The following is a 20,523-nucleotide window of genomic DNA, read 5'->3' on the forward strand; positions in this document are numbered from 1 at the left end:
CGCTGACTGAACCGAAGCGCGCGCAACCTGTTATCTTTCTCAAACGATTTTACGGAAACTATTCTCTGAAAATATATGATTTTTGTCTTACTTTTAGCGTTTATATGTCAGCTTCGTGACGAAGTGCCCATCACCTCGCTAATGACCATTCTTATTGTGATGTACACATTTTAGTGAGACACTACGCAAAACTCAAAAAGTTTGCAACGAAAATTAGGGGTCGCTATGATTTTGTGTTTGGGGCGTGTTACACCATATGTTGCTGCGTATGAAATTCAGCTAACATGCTGAATTTTTCTTTAGACTTGGGAGGAGATCCCTATCTGCCTCCGATCTCGAGAAAATGGATCCCATGTAACGCGCTCACTTCCGATCTCACGCCCGCGAGAATGAAATACTCGCAACATCTATCGTATCTCCTAAACCGCTCGAGACATCGAAACGAAAGTTTGGCGAATGATAGCACACAAGGAGGAGAGTGTTTTGCCAATTATTAAACACACGGAACTTTCTTGTCTATGGCGATATATCACTACTTATACTTCTTTTTTATTTATTTCACTCCAGTGACTGTAATTTTTTAAGAGTTATTGACAGCTAGCGAAACAAGAGCTTCCTAGTATGAAAATAAACATGAAATTTCTTCTTTTATGTTACTGCAAACCGATACTACGAGCTTTTTCGTAAGCTATTGAGCTCTGTGATTGCCAATTACTTGTTTAATCAGGCCCTCCGTTTCGGAATTCTGTCTGAATAGCTGATGTGAGATGAGTTTGGCAAATTACATCGTGACAAAGGAAGTACAATTAAACCAGTCACCAAGAGAAATGTGGCCTTTACTCATAAATGGTGACGCTTCTTCGAATGAGAAAAGGTTAACAACTCACACAAAAACAGATTGGCAATTCTGTTGGAATTTTGGTGGAATCCCCGTAACCCAACGTATTTTTAACACTGATCGACTGGAATGGAAACTTACCAAAGGATTTTATTCCTTCTCTTGATCTGAACAGTATTAAAATAACGACGAGCGTTTCTTCAGGCGGATACTGCCAGATACTGTTTACTCACCTAGGGCTTGCCAAACTGACAATGCGTGATCGCGAATAAAATAGTTATTATTGAGTAAAGTAAACAATTGATCTGTCGCACAACACAATGGTGAGTGTATTGTCAGCAGCGAAGGATAATGCGCGCGACAGGAATGCACAAGCTAGCCATGTGTGCCTTGTGAGATGGAGTTCGAAAAACATTGCCATGAAAGTAGATCTGCCTTTGTCAGCAGCACATTTGAACAAATTAAATATATCTAATCATAACACTCTTTTAGGATATTCCTACTTTCGTAATAATACCGACCATTTTCTTCATTTGTGTAGCCTGTTGTTGTATAATTAGTTTATTAATGCTGATAATGTCCATGCAACAATTGAAATGCTTTTTCTCATCGCGGCGAACCAATTAAAACATTGTTATTTGTGACTGCTTTTCGACTCTTTCTAGCTTGCAGTGGAAATATGTTGTTCACATGCATGTAGTACAGTGTGTCGTATTATATTATCACACTCATATCAGAGTAATCACAGTGAAACTTCTATACTTCAGATCTTGGACGCTTTTTACCAGATGCACAAAGGGATCACACCTGTGGAGATTATCCCTTTCTAAATTTTTGTAACAGATCGTACAGATACGCTAGCTTACTAGGCAGCGAGAAGATAACCTTGCTTTACTTTCCGACCTTGATTCTTAATCACATGACTTTGTAATATTCCTTGCTTCCTTATTCACTACCCTCTGCCCCTTCTTGCTATCTGAAAACATCGCGGAGGCATATGGTGCAATTCCACTGGCCAATGGCTCATCAGTTACTGAAGTATACATTTTTCTTGACAGAAGAAAAACAAAACAAAACTATGCGCATATAAGTAACAGAAAAGTATAACGTTCTAACGAAGAAAGCTGGAGCGTTTAAATGGCGAAAAACGAAATACTACCCAAAGGCAATAAAATTCAGTACACAGTAAGGCAAAATTTATCGTATGGGCAATATTACCACTGCTCATATGCGCCGTTCCGATGTGAGCATATGGCCGTGCTACTTTTCTGCTCCCCGCCTCAAATGTCCCACGGTGCTAGCGAGGCAAGCGCGACGCGCGGCGCGAGAAACTGTGCCTCAACCACAACGCCGCGCGACCTGGCGCAGGCGCGTGTCGCGTCCCAGTCGCGTCGCGTCGCAATTTGCGCGGTCCCATTTGAACCTGTGATGTTACAAAAACACGCGCTGCGCTGCGTCGCGCCAAGCGCCTAGCCTAAGGCGCTGCAGTCATGGACTGTGCGGCTGGTCCCGGCGGAGGTTCGAGTCCTCCCTCGGGCATGGGTGTGTGTGTTTGTCCTTAGGATAATTTAGGTTACGTAGTGTGTAAGCTCAGGGACTGATGACCTTAGCAGTTAAGTCCCATGAGATTTCGCACACATTTGAACATTTTTCTTATTCTGCATTCTGAGGACAGTGTACACAGTGTACTTTGTGTAATTTCGTTTTTACAAACGTTTTTTCACTTCGATAAAAGAGGGATGCACTATCATGTCGTGTTTCCAAAGCCTGTCGGAGTTCATTTGCTCCATTTGCTCCCGAGAGAGTTTGGCGTCTAATTTGAATTTTGTTTACTTTTTCTATCTCTTTCTGTGTGTGTGTGTGTGTGTGTGTGTGTGTGTGTGTGTGTGTGTGTGTAAGCCCACTTAGCTGTTCGTGTTGCCTTTTCTGTAAATGTGTTAAATAATGCGACACAGACTGTAGTGTTTTCATTTATAGCTTGTTTGCCTTCTGATATTTTTTACAGTTTTCAATAAACAAAACTCACTGATGATGGTACAGAGATGCTGAAACATCTCTGAGTAAAAAGAAAAAAACAGAGTGTTTGCAAAAAGGCGAAGCCTATATCCTGTAAAGTCTTACCACACGATTTATCCTAACCCATTTATCAGTTTAAAACAGGACCTCTCATTTAAAATACAAGGAAGAAACAAAGTATACTGGTTAATTTTATAGGAACCAACTCAAATTCAAAATGAATACTCAAACAATTTTTCCAGTTTAATTTTACATGCCGATATTGTTTAAAATTTGATATTTGGTCATAGAATGTACGTAGTGGTTTACCTTCTGCTACATCCGTACCTACTCTCCGGAAACCAGTGTGAAGTGTATGGTAGAGGGCGCTTCCCGTTGTGCCATTGATCAGGACTACTTCCCTTCCTGTTCGGAATGAAGAGAGGAATGAGTTTTTAGTTCATTTCCTTTTATACGTCTAGTTCCGTAGGACCAAATTGATAGCAAATACCCATGGTTGTGGAACAAGTCAAAATATGAAATTAACCTCAGAAAATAATAATTAAAATAAAATATTCACGAAACCTTTGCACCTGCTGAGTGTATATTAGCATAAGCAACAATATAAAGCAGCAGTTAGCTTAATTTTTCTCCAGAGATGCCCCCACAGATTTAGAGTAGTGAGCCACGTCAAAATTCTTCAGACCAAGATCGAAAGTGTTAGGATAACTGCTAACATCTTTTCAAAGTCTTCTGGTGCCTTATCGGAAATGGATGCAACAGAATACTGCACGCCTTTTTTCACGGCGTTCAAGAAAGTCCATCCAAATTGGATTATTCCCTTGTATTAACTAAGTGAAAGCTGAAAATTTTAGGGAATACGTTCATATTGCTAACAAAAGTGGCAATTTAGAAATGTAAACAATGAGAGGCCAAAGTCAGAATTCCCAAACACCTGGTCAAGGGTCTACAAGAGGCTTACGAATTTAACCATATATGACTCAAACTGTCCGCTTCTGGGCCAAAAACAACCTTTGGGAATGGAAACAATTACATCAGTATTTAAAGCCATATGTCATAAGCGAATGAAAATAAGCAAAGTGGATTCAGTTCCGTTTTGGAATATCATTTATTGCAGATACAGTTTTAAGCTTGAATACTGCAGCATCTGCGCTTTTAACAAGATCCTGAACTTGGGCTTCCCAGGACCTTCAATCACCGAAGACCCTGATTACTTCGTACTCACTGATCATATGCACATTACACGTAGTCAGCAGGTTACATTTAGTTGAACTGTGTATTATTAATTAAAAACTAAGTTTCACTGTGATTAACGTCGATTTATTTTTTACAAGGCATGAACTTGAGACTTGAAGTGAGCTATTTGATATATTGCCCAACTGGCGTTTTACATCATTCACTACCAAGGTAGTGTCATCAACAGAAGGAAATATTTCAATATCAAGTGTCATATTAGCCTAATCACCTCTGTATGTGCTGTAACTAAGTCTTCGATACACTGCTTGCACCAGATCGCAGTGAACTATGTTGTCGCAAATAATTACACAAATAGAGATTCGAAGCAGCAGTGAAACGTTTATTGTTGTTGTAAATAGCGCAAGAGTGTGTGAGAAGCAGCGCTGGACAAGATGCCGTGTCACGTGATTCCCACATGTACAGGTGCAGTAGTGGGACGCCGTCCAATGGTGGGAGAGAAGCTTTAACATGAGACTTTTGTTCGATTCTTGTTTCTTTTAAAAGGACTTTAATTTAGAATTTTGTTTTTATTTCGTGTCAACATATCAGGTAAGTATCTAACAACTTTATACGTGCCTGGTTTTTTTTAGTAATATAATCAGTAGTTTAAAGGGAAAGTAATAATTCAGGTAGTCTTAGACAGTATCTCCCTATCCTACCAGCCGAGAAATGGCTGACGGGCTACCTTCTGTACATCAATGAAGCGACCATAGTCTTGTTCAACAGTTCAGGGAGAGAAGACGAAACTTTTCTGGGGAAAAATACTGGGAATTTTCCCTTGGGGTAAGCCGCCGGGTTGTTTTCTTTGTTATTTCAGATTGCCTCTAAGTATTATTGCGAGGTGTATTTTTTTTTCAGGAATGACCAGACGCTATCAAAGGAAATCTTAATCGAAAGTGATCTCCAAAATGTTTTTAAGACTGTTAAAATAAAATGACGGTGTATGAAACAAACCAAACATTTAACACTCCGGGAAAATCTATGAGAAGGAAATTGACGATAAAAACGTGGACTCAGACCTAAAGATGTCTTAGCTGCTAAAATCGAACAGAAGCTTGCTATTCGCATCAAAAAACTACAGGATGTAACATTTTGCCCAACAGTGACACAAGTAAGAATCCTTACGTACAAAGTAACTGAGCACTACAAGTTAAAGCACATTTTTAACAGCGACAGGAAGAAGACCGGGTACAACTGATTCAACATGATTCTACAGAGAATCCCCGATATGTACGTAAGAAAAGCTGAGGATCTTTCTCTTTCACGAGCTCAGGGCCTTACAAGAGAGGATTCAGATACCTATTTCAGAATTTTAAAATCAATTCTTAATGAGAATAACTTAATGGAGTAACCAGCGAAGATTTGTAGCAGCTACTCTGGTAGCATAGTATTTGCGAAATGCCCAAGGTTTTTTTTTTTTTTCTTTTAGGCTAGGTGGTAGGTTGAGGTCCTCTGATGAATACTCGCCAGACGACTTGTAGATAGCGAAATGAGACAGGTTCAGAGTAAAGACACTTCCACTGTTAAAGTTTTATCAGTAAATTGTCGAAGTTTTCGTAACAAAGTTCTCCAATTTACTACCGTCCAGAAAACGACTTGCGTTCAACCAAGAGGTGGCGAAAACCCGAAGTACAAAGGTCTGAAATATTTAGCGATTCATAGAACGTATATCGAAAAGACCGATTCCACGCCATAGGTGGGTTGTGATCATCACAGTTGACAAAAATTTAGTCTTTACTGAAGTCGAATTTGAGTTTGTCAGTTAAGTTGTGTGGGCGCGTATAACAGGTGTAGGAGAAATCAGGTTAATTGGTGGATGTCTTTACCGTACACGCGATTCCGCTCTGACAGTTTTGGAGTCACAAACATAAGATTTACGGTCAGTAGTGCGGCAATGCCCGTATCATGCAATATTACTTGGAGGCGACTTCAACTTACTGAGCATAGACAGGGACGTCTATGGGAATAAATATTAAAGTGTCTTGAATAGGAAGACCTCCTCAGTGCCAGTCATAATTTATTCCGAAAACATATATCGTGTCAAATTTAACCCGAAATTTTCCCGCATGACATTCTGAAAGCTTTGCATCACGGCAGTAAGGTAGACGTAGTATTTCTCGATTTCCGAAAAGCATTTGACTAAGAACCACACCTATTTTTATTGTTAAAAGTACGATTATGTAGGGTATGAAGTGAAATTTGTAACTGGACAGAGGACGTTTTGGTAGGGAGTACGCATCATGTTGTCTTTGAAAAGGAATCGTCGTCAGATATACAACAAACTTCGGGTGTGCCCGAGGGAAGTGTGTTGGGACCCTTGATGATCATGTTGTACATTAATGACCTTCAGGACAATATTAATAGTGCCTCAGTGTTTTTGCAGAGGGCGCAGTTATCTATGATGAACTACTGTGTGACAGAAGCTGCGTAAGTATTCAGTCAGATACTGATAAGATTTCAAATTGGTAATAAAAAGAATGGCAACTTGCATTAACTGTTGAGAAATGTAAAAGTTTGCACTTCACAAACCGAGAAAACGTAGTACACAATATCAATGCGTCACTGTTGAAATCGTCAGGCTCATACAAATACCTGGGTGTAACACTTTGTAAGTTTATGAAATGGATAGGATCAGATGTGGGTAAGAAGGTGGCAGAATTCAGTTTAATGGGGTAATAATAGCGAAGTGCATTCAGCCCACAAAGGAGATTCCTTACAAATGGCACGTGCGACCGATTCTAGAATATTGCTCAAGCGCGTGGGACCCATACAGAATGGGTGTAACAGGGGTATTGAAAGTATACAGAGAAGGACAGCACGAATGGTCTTCGCTTTGTTTAATCCGTCTGAGAGTGTCACAGAGATACCGAAGGAATTGAACTGGAAGACTTTTAAGATAGACGTCAACTAACCAGAGAAAATCTATTAATCCATTCAAGAACCGGCTTTAAATGATGACTCTAGTTATATACTTACCGATCACATAGGGATCGTGAGGATAAGATAAGAATAATTATTGCACGCAAAGAGGCATTCAAACAATCATTCTTCATGCGCTTCTCGAATGGAACGGGAAGTACCCTCTGCCATGCACATAAGGGTGTTTTGCAGAGATGTAAATGTAGATGTAAATTCATTGCAGGGGATGTTCACAGCTCTTCGACGTTCTTTTGAACACGTTTCTTGAGTACCTACTTCCACAGCCCACATGGAATGGATATTTTCTAGAACTTATAGCTATTGAGCAAGTAGTAAAGGAAACAAAAGAAAAATTCGTAGTAGGAATTAAAACCCATGGAGAAGAAAACAAACTTTGAGGTTTGCCTATGACATAGTAATGCTGTCAGAGACAGCAAAGGACCTGAAAGAGCAGTTGAACGGAATGGACAGTGTCTTGAAAGGCGGATGTAGGATGAACATCAACAAAAGCAAAACGAGGATAATGGAATGTAGTCGAATTAAATCGGGTGATGCTGAGGGAATTAGATTAGAAAATGAGACACTTAAAGTACTAGATGTGTTTTGCTATTTGTGGAGCAAAATAACTGATGATGGTCGAAGTAGAGAGGATATACAATGTAAACTGGCAATGTAAACTGGCAATGGCAATTTGTTGGCTTCGAGTGTAGATTCAGGTGTCAGGAAGTCGTTTCTGAAAGAATTTATACTTAGTGTTGCCATGTATGGAAGTGAAACATGGACGATAAATAGTTTAGACCAGAAGAGACTAGAAACTTTCGAAATTTGGTGCTACAGAAGGATGCTGAGGATTAAATGGATAGGTCACATAACTAATGAGAAGGTACTGAATAGAACTGGGGAGAAGTGAAATTTGTGGCACAACTTAACTAAAAGAGGGTATTGGTTGGTAGAACAAATTCTGAAGCATCAAGAGATCACCAATTTAGTATTGGAGGCCAGCGTGGAGGGTAAAAATCGTAGAGGGAGACAAAGAGATGAATACACTATGCAGATTCAGAAGGATGTAGGTTGCAGTAGGTACTGGGAGATGAAGAAGCTTGCACAGAATAGAGCAGCATGGGGAGCTTCATCTAACCAGTCACTAGATTGAAGACCACAACAACAACAACAACAACAACAACAGCTACAAACAGCCCTGACTCAAATGACGGCGTTAGTACGGAGCGACTATGGATTCTAAAGTTAATACATCGATCAAGAAGGCTAGAAGAGTATTTATGCTAGAAAGACAGTTGTTAGCACCCCACCTAGACAGTGAATTGACATCATGTAGATAAAGTACGATTGGGAATAGAGGAATTATGGACGAAGTTTAAGCGGTTTTTAAATCATAGTATGCGGAAGTATAAGCCCTGTGAGTGGATTAATAACGGAAAACGCCCACCATTGTTCAACCAAAAAATTCTAAAAATTCTGAGGAAGCAAAGACTGGTTCAAAAGAGAAAGAGCAGACGTCGATAGCAAAGGTTAATAGAAATTCGTGGGTCAGTAAAATGAGAGATGCGCGAAGCATATAACAACTACCACCACCATACTTTAGCAAGGGATGTTGACGAGAATGCTAGAAAATTCTGGTCCTCCGTAAAATAGCTAAGTGATCGAAGGATTCGATCCAGTCACTCGTTTACCAGTCAGTTGTGGCAGTAGAAGACAGTAAAAGTAAAATCGAAATTTTTAATTTCGCATTTAAGAAATCGTTCACGCAGCAGAATCGTATAAACGTATCATCGTTTGATCATCACACAGACTCCGTTATGGAGAACATAATAATGAATATAGCTGGTGTAGAGAAGCAACTGAAAGAGTTGAAAGCTATTGCGTCGCCAGGTCCTGATGGAATCCCATTTAGGATTTCAAAGAGTATTCCGAAGCCTCGGCCCCTTACATTGCTTGCATTTATCACGAATCTATTGTCCAGTACAAAATCCTAAGAGACTGGAAAAAAGTGCAGGTGACTCCTGTATTAAAGAAAGGTAAAAGAACGAGCCCGCAAACCCACATGCTAATATCTTTAACTTCAGTTTGCTGTATAATTCTCTAAAATGTTCGCAGTTCTGTCTACAAATCACCTCGAGCGAAACTCAGCTTGCCCTTTCCCCAAATAAAGTTCTTCCAACCATGAATGAGGGGCAACAGACAGATTCCGTATTCCTAGATTTCCATAAAGCAATTGATACGGTGTCACACTGCCGACTGTTAAGGTGGGTACAATAATACGAAATAGGTTCCAAGGTATATGAGTGGCTGGTGGACTTCTTAGGTACAAAACGGCAAGTGTACATCAGAGACAAGGTTATCGTCGCGGAGATGCAGGGAACTGTGATACGACCGCTGTTGTTTCTTAAATACATAAATGATTTGGCTAACAGGATGAGCAATAGTCTGCGGCTGGTTGCTGCTGAAACTGTTGTATAGGAAGGTGTCGTGGTTGGTTGACACTAGGAGTATACAAGATGACATAGATACAATTTATAGTTGGTGTGACGAATGGCAGCTAGCTTTAAATGTCGAAAAGTGTACGTTAATACAAACGAGTACGAAAAACAAACCCATAATATTTGAGTAAAACATTACCAGTGTGCTGCTTGACACAGTCACGAATTGTAGACTTCGGTTTCTTGGGAGAATGTAAGAAAAGTGTGGTTGATTGGAAAAGCAGACCAAATATAGGACACTAGTGCTACCCATTGTAGTCTACAGTTCGAGTGTCTGGGTTCCGCACCAGGTCGGACTAAAGAAAGACATCGAAGCAATTCAGAAGCAGGCTGCTGGATTTGTTACAAGTAGGTTCGGTCAACTCGCAGGTATTACGGAGATGCTTCGGGAACTCAAATGGTAATTACTGGAGGGAAGGTGATGTTCTTTTCAAGGAAGACTACTCAGGAAATTTGGAGAAGCGGAATTTGAAGCGGACCCCAGAACGATTCTACTGTCACCAACGTAAATTTTGCCTAAGGATGGTTAAGATAACATTAGAGACATTAGGACTTGTATAATCATCCCCCCCCCCCCCCCGCCACATACACTCAATATTTGCGTCTGGAACTGGAAAAGAACTATATGGTAGTGGTACTGGGTACCGTCCGCACGCGGAGTATGTATGTAAACATAGATGCAGTAGCAAAAATAGGCTTTCATTTAAGATGACATTACTGAGAATTTAAGTCTGGAACACAGCGCTTAATGGAAGTGAATCATGAACTGTGGGAAAACCAGAAGATTAGGGAACTGAGTTAAAATTTCCTGGAGCATTAATGATTATGGAAACGAGTTGTTTGCTATATCGTGTTACGGAAGGATATTGAGATATTTGTGATGAGAAACTAGAGCTCTCAGCGGAATCAATGAGGAAAGTATTATCTCAAAAAAATTTACTACAAGAAAAGGCAAGGTGATGGTTTTTGTTTTAACAGTTCATGAAACAACCCCGACGATTTTCTTACCTGTACAAATCCTTTCATCTCAGAGTAGCAGAGTCCCCCAACACAATCGATTATTTGTTTGATGTACTCTAATCTCAGCCCTTCGCTTTGATTTTCGTCCGGTCAGATCTATGAAAGTTGTCAGAAGTTGCAACACGGTTGCGAAATGAACAGTGATCCAAACGTGTAGAATAAATTTCTTTTATTTGCGTATATGATAATAAAACTGTTGGTCCCTTAGTACACATGTTTCGCTAAGCGATGACCATCTTCAGATCAGTTTGAAAACATGACCTAATAGGTATAACGTAGCCACTGTGGCATCGGGAACAAAATCAGCTTAGCATCATCGCACGTATTTAAAATATGGTATAGACTAGACCAAAGATTTGGTGGAGTCATCTTTTTAACCGTGTTACTGTTCTTTAAAAAAACTGTTCTATTGTCGACCGTGTTGCAGCTTGTGATTGTAACGCTATGTCTAGCTTACGCAGAGTCAAAATGCTCTGTAAATTAATGCAGCAAATCAGTACCGAGGTCATGAATATTAAGTTCAATAAATAGTGGCTTGCAGCTGGCGTCACACGAAACAACACGAACGTGTAAATGAAACAGCGGTCAGCCCTTTCCTTAAGAGACAAAATCAGAAGAGAAGTCAGCAGGATTAGGGCCCATTTATCTGATTCGTATAAAGTCCTGTTGAGTAATGAAGCTTCCGAAACACATTTGCAACTCAGTAACGAGCTTTCTTGCCCTAACTTTCAGTTTGTGCGACGAGAGATTTCATATAGTGTGAGGAGTAATGTGAAGAAAATCGTGCATTTTAACAGTTTTGAGACCATTCACAAAAAGAAAATAAAGCCTACGTTTACAAAATTAATTTCCTTTATGTTTTCTGGATCACTGTTCTAGTCCCGATCATGTCGCAGGTTAGGGCAAAAATTAAAGCTGAGGGTTAAGTTTATAATATATCAAACAAATAATCGATTATGTTGGGAGACCGGCGGCCGGTGTGGACGAGCGGTTCTAGGCGCTTCAGTCTGGAACCGCCCGACCACTACGGTCGCAGGTTCGAATCCTGCCTCGGGAATGGATGTGTGTGATGTCCTTAGGTTAGTTAGGCTTAAGTAGTTCTAAGTTCTAGGGGATTGATGATCTCAGATGTTAAGTCCCATAGTGCTCAGATCCATTTCAACCATTTGTTGGGAGACCGTGCTACTCTGAAGTGACAGGATTTGTGCCGGAAATGAAACGTGGTGTTACGCACGAGTAATGCCTCACCTCCCTGAAAAATTTACAGGTGCTGGGTAATTAAAATTACTGTTCAATACGATAATGCGCTGTCCATTGGGAGGGGTTTCTTTGTTTTTTGAGTCTTCAGTCTTCTGAGTGGTTTGAAGCGGCCTGTCACGAATTTCTCTCTTGTACCTGTGTTAATCTCTTCATTTCAGAGTAGCACTAGCAAATTACGTCCTCAATTATTTGCTGGATGTATTCCAATCTATGTCTTCTTCTACGGCTTAGACAACAGACGTCCTTTCGCCCTGTCCCTTCTCCTTGTCAGTGTTTTCCACTTATTCCTTTCCTCTCCAGTTCTGCAAACCTTCTCATTCCTTACCTTACCAGTCCACAAAATTTTCAATATTTGTCTCTAGCATCAAATCTCAAATGCTTCGACTCTCTATAGCTCCGTTTTCCCCACAGTCCATGTTTCGCTGCCATATAATTCTGTGCTCCATATGTACATCCTCAGAAATGTCTTCCTCAAATTAAGGTCTGTCTTTGATACTAGTAGCCGTCTGTTTGGCAGGAATGCCCTTTATGCCAGTGCTAGTCTGCTTTTTGTGTCCTCCTTTCTGCGTCCGTCATTGGTTATTTTGCTGCCAGGTAGCAGAATTACTGAACTTCAACTAATTCGCCACCATTAATCCTCATGTCCTACGTTTCTAGCATTTGTAGACTTAGAGAAAGCTTTTGACAATGTTGACTGGAATATTCTCTTTCAAATTCTGAAGGTGGCATGGGTAAAATACAGGGAGCGAAAGGCTATTTACAATTTGTACAGAAACCAGATGGGAGTTATTAGAGTCGAGGGGCATGAAAGGGAAGCAGTGGTTGGGAAGGGAGTAAGACAGGGTTGTAGCCTCTCCACGATGCTATTCAATCTGTATATTGAGCAAGCAGTAAAGGAACCAAAAGAAAAATTTGGAGTAGGTATTAATATCCATGGAGAAGAATTAAAAACTTTGTAATTCTGTCAGAGACAGCACAGGACCCGGAAGAGCAGTTGAACGGAATTGACAGTGTCTTGAAAGGAGGATATAAGATGAACATCAACAAAAGCAATACGAGGATAATGGAATGTAGTCGAATTAAGTCGGGTGATGCTGAGGGAATTAGATTAGGAAAAGAGACACGTAAAATAGTAAAGGACTTTTGCTATTTGGGGAGCAAAATAACTGACGATGGTCGAAGTAGAGAGGATATAAAATGTAGACTGGCAATGGCAAGGAAAGCGTTTCTGAAGAAGAGAAATTTGTTAACATCGAGTATTGATTTAACTGTCATGAAGTCGTTTCTGAAAGTATTACTATGAAGTGTAGCCATGTATGGAAGTGAAACATGGACGATAAATAGTTTAGACAAGAAGAGAATAGAAGCTTTCGAAATGTGGTGCTACAGAAGAATGCTGAAGATTAGATGGGTATATCACATAACTAATAAGGAGATATTGAATAGGATTGGGGAGAAGAGGAGTTTGTGGCGCAACTTGACTAGAAGAAGGGATCGGTTGTTAGGACATGTTCAGAGGCATCAAGGGATCACCAATTTAGTACTGGAGGGCAGCGTGGAGGGTAAAAGTCGTAGAGGGAGACCAAGAGATGAATACACTAAGCAGATTCAGAAGGATGTAGGCTGCAGTAGGTACTGGGAGAAGAAGAAGCTTGCACAGGATAGAGTAGCATGGAGAGCTGCATCAAACCACTCTCACGACTGAAGACCACAACAACAACAACAATCCTCATGTCAAGAGTCTCGCTGTTCTAATTATTGCTACTTCTCATTAATTTCGTCTGTCTTCGATTTACTCTCAATTCATATTCTGTACGTATTAGACTGTTCATTCCATTTTGCAGATCACTTAATTCTTCTTCACTTTCACTCAGCATAGTAATGTGCTCAGCGAATCGTATCATTGATATCCTTTCACCTTCAATTTTAATTCCGCTCCTGAATGTTTCTTTTATTTCCGTCATTGCTTCTTCTACTTACAGACTGAACAGCATGGGCGAAAGACCATTTTTATTCCGAGCACTTCGTTCTTGTCGTCCACTCTTATACATATTGTATATTACCCGTATCTCCCTACAGCTTACCCCATTTTTCTCAGAATTCCGAACATCTTCCACCATTCTACATTGTCGAACGTCTTTTCCAGGTCGACAGATGCTATAAACGTCTCTTGAGTTTTCTTTAGTCTTGCTTCCATTACCAACCGCAACGTCATAATTGCCACTCTCGTGCCTTTACCTTTCCTAAAGCCAAACTGATCTAACAAATCCTCAGTTTTTTTTTTCAATTCCTCTGTATATTATTCTTGTAAGCAACTTGGATGCATGAGCTGTTAAGCTGATTGTTCGATAATTCTTGCGCTTTTCAACTCTTGCAGTCTTCGGAATTGTGTGGATGATATTTTCTCGCATGTTGACGATATGTTGACAGAGTCATACTTTCTAGATTGTAGAGAGGGCTTAGAACATCTTTTCGATGGTAACATGTTTGCAGCACACCTACATTTAACTTTTACGTTAAGGCACGAGAATTCCACTTGTAAAAGAATATGTGTAGTATGTTGATGAAACCCTGCTGATTAGAGGGTTCTTTCTTTGTACAGAATAATTTTCATGATTCTCTCACTGTTACTACTACGAATCGCGCGGTTGGCCTTCTGCAACATGATCACGTATCCAGTTTGCTAACCAAATGGCTGTATGTTGACTGTTAGTGCTGAGATTTACTTTGGTGTACCGAGCTAGATGACGCAGTGGTTAGCACAATGGACTCGCATTCGGGTGGACGACGGTTCAGTCCCGCGTACGGCCATCCTGATTTAGGTTTTCCGTGACTTTCGTTCCAGACAAATGCCGGAATGGTTCCTTTGAATGGGCACGGCCGACTTCCTTCCCCGTCCTTCCCAAATCCGACGAGACCGATGACCAAGCTGTTTGGTCTCTTCACCCAAACAACCCAAACCTTACTTGGGTGTTATTTGACCTCCAAGTTTTGTGTGGAACTTGAGAATGTGAAACAAGTTTGGTTTCATTGACAAGTGGCTCATGGCTTTAAAAAGATAGCTACAACTAATGATTAGTATAGATTTTAAAACATTTATTGTCAGAAAACACTCCATCCTAGTTGTTCTCTCAAGTTCCCTAAATACTATGATCAGTAACGCAAGTCACTACAATGTACTACGTAATCTATGGATTTCACACTAGCGTTTCATTACCTACAAATCATTAATCTGAGTCAACAGTTCATATATTATCAAGCTCTAACTTTATTGTGAACTAATCTAGAATAGATGTACAATAGCACACCTATGTTAAGGTTACAGTGTGGAGATGAACGCTGGAGCTGACACTCCGTGACTTGTCACGCTCCGTCACCTGTCACCACAAGCAAACGCAATAACAGAAACCATGTTTCACGAGGTAATGAAATGTTGTAAGGCAAGGCCAGTCACTAAAAGTCACTACCGTGAGTTGCACTGTGGTCCGTGTGTATAAACGTCCCAACACAGAACACCTTAGCCTCCAAATGAGATATCCTTTTGCCTACAGTGACATCGTAAGTACAGAAAATGATATGCCTAATAGCAGAAACATTTCTTTCGAAGAGTTGCACTCTAACGTGAATTAGAGTATGACATTTCGGTAGTGAATGTCAGACTGGGGTATAATACCTCACCCTAGTTCTATCGAAATGCAGTCTCTGCTATGCGTTGTATCGTGCGAATTACAAGGTCCCTTCAGTAAATGCTGAACTTCGGCGAAGTTTGTGTTCCTTTGTTAGTTTTTTGTGGTGTCCCATAACGATTATCAGATGGGCCACCACACCTGCCTCGAGAACTGAATGTTGGGAATCAGTGAAAAAAGACTGTGGCGCCCTCGTTGGGTTTCACCAACGTGGGGTAGCGGGTGTCATTAGATTTCTGTTAGCTGAAGAGTTGAAGCCAACCGAAAATCACCGCCGGAAAGCGGGTCAATACGTTGAAAGTTGTTTCAGTTGAAGTGCACGAGTGGGCAGATAAGTTCAAACGGGGTGTAACAAGCGCTGAAGGTTCGCCTCGCCTGGGACGTTCTATCTGTGCAGTCATGGAGATCAACAGTGTGAGAGCTGATGACGGTGAGTTATGTTGCAGCAACGATGAACATTAGCGATCGGATCAGCCCACCATACTGCTCATGGCGTACTGATGTTCAAGAAGACATGTGCGAAGTGGGTTCCAAAACATTCGACATCTGAAATGAAAGGAAGGCAGATGGATGTGTGCATGGAAACCTGCTTTCCCCAGTCACCGTATTCCGTGGATACGGCATCTTCAGGATATTACATTTTAACCCACTGAACGGAGCTCGTAGTGACTCAAGGCTCGCTGATGAAGTCGAGGTAGCAGTGCATAACTGGTTAAGCACAAGCCCAGAAGAATTCCTTGCACGAGGAATTGAGAAGCTTGTCCAGTGCTGTCATAAGAGCGAAGGATTTGAGAGGAATTACGATTTTTTATTGAACCTAGCACACTGTTCCCACCTCTCACCATATGGGAGTAGAAAGGCACCCAGGAACATTGTCGAACATGATTCTTGTGGTGGTGGAGGTGTTATGGTGTTCGGGAATATAATGTTTCATGGGCGTGTTACGCTCCAGATTTTGGAACAAGGCACACGTCTCAACATTATTGTGACACTGTATTCCTCCCCGATGTGTGTCTTTTCAGGGATGAAATTGTCCCTGACTTCATTTATATGGATGATGATGCGCGACTGCATCGAACAGTGCAGGTGGAGGATTTCTTGGAGCGACACCATGTTTGTCCAACGTGACGTAGCAAATGCAGAATGCGTTGCAGAGATATAGTGCAGCACGTCCACATGCACCAACGAAGAGCCAACCGTTGTCAACCTCGTTGATGGTGGAATGCTGTGCTCTACCACAGAAACTCCACACCAACCCTGTGGCCACCATGGCAGTACGTTGCAGAATATGCTTTGCCATCCGTGGTGATCACACTCCCTACTAATAACCAAGTCCAGCCTTTTGTAATTTCCAGAGGACGGTCATGATACGCGGTGACTTCAGTGTATTTATGGCCTTTCAATAAAAACGTGATTCCTGTTCGTCTCACTGCGTATTCATCACAGCTACCTTTCGTGCTGTACTGCAGCAGCCTTTCGAAGTATGGTCGAAGTTTCATGGCAGTGACACATCATGCGGAAGTTACTTTAGTCCTCAAGTTTTGCACAACAGTGTGGAACTGAATGTGGAATCCAAACCATGGTAAGAATAACAATTTCCAATACATTAAGAACTGCCAGTGTGTAAAGCTGCCAGAAACGATTCAGTCTCAACCAGGCATCCCTCTTGTTGTTATTATGCACAGGAGGAGGGGTAAAAAAATAATGTGAGGACTCATCTGAAGAATTACAACCACTGCATCTTTCTAGACACAGGGAGCAGACGACAGCTTCGTTGAACTGACATACCAACGTAATGTATTGTAATTTCGGGAAAGTCAATACTTCTAGACCAGACGGTGAGACAATTCTGAAACTTACTAAAAGGTTTTGTAGTGTGTGTGTGTGTGTGTGTGTGTGTGTGTGTGTGTGTGTGTGTGTGTGTGCGCATATGTGTGTGTGTGCGTGTGCGTGCGTGTGTGTGTGAGAGGGGGAGTGCGTGCATGTGTGGGCGTGAATGTGGGCGCGTGCGTTTGCTTCAGAGAGAGAGACAGAGAGAGAGAGAGAGAGAGAGAGAGAGAAGGAAAGAGTGCAGAGAGAGAGAACAAATGTATTCATCCACAGTAGATAGATTTAACAAATTATTTGGTGGAGCTCAAAACACATTCAGGCTGACAGAACGTTATTTGGTAATGCGTAACGTATATTGGAACGAGAGAAAACGTACTTTTCAGCCATAGACCTTTGTGATATTATTTCCGCAATAGACCTATTTTGGAGCAACTTCTTGTTTAGGTTCCCTATGAAGCTTAGAAGCTTTCCGAAAGTGAGGACCGTCCAGGCATCAGCTTCCGTTTGGATTTTGCTGACGTGGATGCCACCAGGTGATGCTGGCTCGTGCATGAGGCGCCTTCAGATGCTCTTGGTAACGATTGTTCCGTTACATCAAGGAGGCACCTCTTTTTTGTGAAGATAACAAGCCCCACACACACACGCAGTCGCTGGTGAGTGTTTGTCTGGTAATAAACTGCACTCTGAACTCTTTCGGGTTGCAAGTTAACAGCAAGGTAAAAATGTTCCTTATTTGCATATGTTTTATTCTTTATGAGACATCTGATTTGATGCTGCCCGCCGAAGAATTTTTTAATGCGCCAAGATACCAGACTCGCAATAACACATCACATCCTACACTATTTGTTGGAAATACTGTATCTCCTTATACCATTTATATCCTTCGCAGCTTTATCTAGTAGCGTGGAATTTACTCCTGATGTCTTAACGTGATTCTTATCACACTGTCCCTTTTTTGTCAGCGTTTTCCTTTTATTTATTTCTTCCCCAATTCTGCAGAAAATCTCCTTATCCCTTATCTTGTCATTCCACTACTTTTCAACATTCTTCTGCATCAACACATCTCAAACGTTTCGATTCTCTTCTTTTCCGGCTCTCCCACAGTCCATGATTCAGTACCACGTAATGTTGCGCTCGAAACGTACATTCCCAGAAATTTTTTCCTGCTATAACTGAATTCGTATTTATTAATTTATTATAACAAAATATCAGGCACAGAAATATTTTGATACTAGTACATCAGTAACGCGGCGTTGCGAAATTACTGCCAAATATCAATTTTAGACGTTCCCTAAATCGATGATTAATCTGGAAATAAAAGCTGTTTTACTGTATCTCCATACCATTTTGGATCTTACACAGCTAATTCTTTTAATAGAGGTAATTGGAACAGCAAAGCAAGAGTATGGTAATATTTACTTAGCAGTTACACAATAGGAAAACTACTCTCTCAGCAGGTAACAGCTTTTAACGCAATCCCTACATTGACCATCAGTCTCAAATTATGTTGCCTGTTCATGTAGGTCGGAAAAAGTAACTGAAGGAAACGTTCAAAAATGCGTTCCAGGAAACGTTAGTAAGCAATATGTATGTCATGTGTAATTAGTTATATAAGGTTATGTTTTCCACCGTGTACAAACTCTAGGAATTGTTGAATCTGACAAAACATTACCAATTACTACGGCAGGAGAGGATGCTAGGGCATGACGTATGAGGAAGTGTATCGCCCTCTTGGAGGAAATCATGTATACTGTAGTTGTGGCAGCATGGTACAGCGTGTCTTAGACCGCAGTCTCTATAACAAAGTATGTTTGAATAAATGGACTCTAACATGGAAACCAAACATTTCCGGACATACGTTCATTACACCTCTTTTCTTGCATATGCTAGTGTAAAACATCACCCTCTGTAAATAATACTTACCCTGTTCCTTCACGGCTCCTCAGTTTATATGAGATTGCATAACAGTCATTCCCTATCAAAAAGCCAGCGACGACTGTGACGTATACTGTCCTCACCATTTAGATTGTTTCATCGCAGCTCACTTTTATAATAAAATAAGCCCTGATCGTTTCTATGAAGAAAGCATCTCTATCGACGATCTCTTTCAGCGCTGTGCGCATCTAAACAACAGCAGTTTCCCTTCCGTTTACTCTTTTACTTGACATTAGCTATCTTCGCTTGCACTGTAACTCGTAACGGATTGCGACACTGCAAATGAGTGCACCTACGCGAACACACAGTTCTAATAGCTTGGAAAACAGAAGTCTCCACTTCGCCACTTTATTAGTGGTAAAAACGTTCACAAACAGAGAAGGTAATTGCTACTGATGATGATGCTCTAGGAGGTACGTACTGTCTGGAATCCAGCACAAGCTCTTACGTTGCAGATTTTAGTGTGTGGCACTATGTTTGCTTCAACCACTTGAATGTCAGTAATCAGCCAGCCACATCCATCTGTTATAATACGTATTTCACATAATTGCATTACACCCCGCGTTCTCATAACACGGTTTAGAACTGATAATAAATGTGAGTTCAGGATGTTTCGTGTGTGTGTGTGTGTGTGTGTGTGCGTGTGTGTGTGTAAGGGATTCTTATATTTTAAAACTTCAACTCACAACTCTTACAAAAAACATACATTTTTTTGGAGGACTGCGGAAGGAATACCGTAAAAATGGCTAAAAATATATCAAGCACATTTATTTGGCTTTTTTTTTGGCATTTTGAATGTATGCGAAACTGCATTTACGTTGTAATATTTACCAATATCCAGACATAAATTAAACAAACAGAAAACTTTTAAACTAAATAAAAGCGAAAAAAATGAAGTAGCCAAAGATCACAGTTATCTGTTACTACAAATTAGAGCACTTCAGTCAAATGTGTAATGAACAGAAGCAATTTGTCCTTTATTCAAGCGCAAGTTCACTTTGCATTTTTTCTGACATCGCATATGTATATCTTTTGTGACTGGGAAGTAGAAATATTCTTTTCCTCTTATTCCAAACTGACCGTCACTTACTTATTTATCAGGAGAAATACATTCTAAGTACGAAATTTCAAGCACAAAAGGTAACAGAACACTATCACAGATTTTGATTTTAAGTATTCTCATTCCTAGCCCGCCCGGTTAGCCGAGCGGTCTACCGCACGGCTTTCCAGAATGGGAAGGAGCGCCTGGTGCCCGGCACGAATCCGCCCGACGGACTTGTGTCGA

The sequence above is a fragment of the Schistocerca piceifrons genome, chromosome 8, assembly GCF_021461385.2.
Source record: "Schistocerca piceifrons isolate TAMUIC-IGC-003096 chromosome 8, iqSchPice1.1, whole genome shotgun sequence".
NCBI lineage: Eukaryota > Metazoa > Arthropoda > Insecta > Orthoptera > Acrididae > Schistocerca > Schistocerca piceifrons.